The sequence below is a fragment of the Penaeus monodon genome, chromosome 32 (assembly GCF_015228065.2).
Source record: "Penaeus monodon isolate SGIC_2016 chromosome 32, NSTDA_Pmon_1, whole genome shotgun sequence".
NCBI classification, from domain to species: Eukaryota; Metazoa; Arthropoda; class Malacostraca; order Decapoda; family Penaeidae; genus Penaeus; species Penaeus monodon.
Genome location: NC_051417.1, coordinates 24,448,806 through 24,449,365, shown reverse-complemented (window position 1 = coordinate 24,449,365; position 560 = coordinate 24,448,806).

Sequence of the window (560 nt, the reverse complement as noted above, 5' to 3'; positions counted from 1 at the left end):
CCCTTGATTTCGTATTATTCACTTGTTTATACTTGAAAGTGAAACATTATTAGTATTAAGAATGTGATCATCTGTTTGCTTCGATCATTACCCATATCTAAACTGAAGAATATCATATATTCGTCTTATCCTTTTTTCATTAATTAATGAAGATGCGTCATAACACAAGCTGTCCTTTTTATTTCTTTTTATTTCATATAATGGAACTGCATTTGCACATGACGATTATGTGTCGTGTTCTTGGTGTGTATAAATAATATAAATAGAAGACTACTAACATTTGTCGTACAAACTTTCATTTTACATCCGTACAATTTCATCCCCACTTCCAACAGCTCATAGACGCGGACAGGAAGAGTATGAGGAGTGTGTATGCTGTTGGGTTGGGTCTGGCTATGCTTCCCCAGTGTGACTGACAGATAACCGCTTCTCCAGCCCGGCGGCAAGTTAGCTTTTACACTTTTACACTCCTTATCCTTGAACCTGACTCTTACGGATTTATCTATTACCTTTTACACTCGCGGCTACACACACAAACACACATGTATAAATGTGAGTGA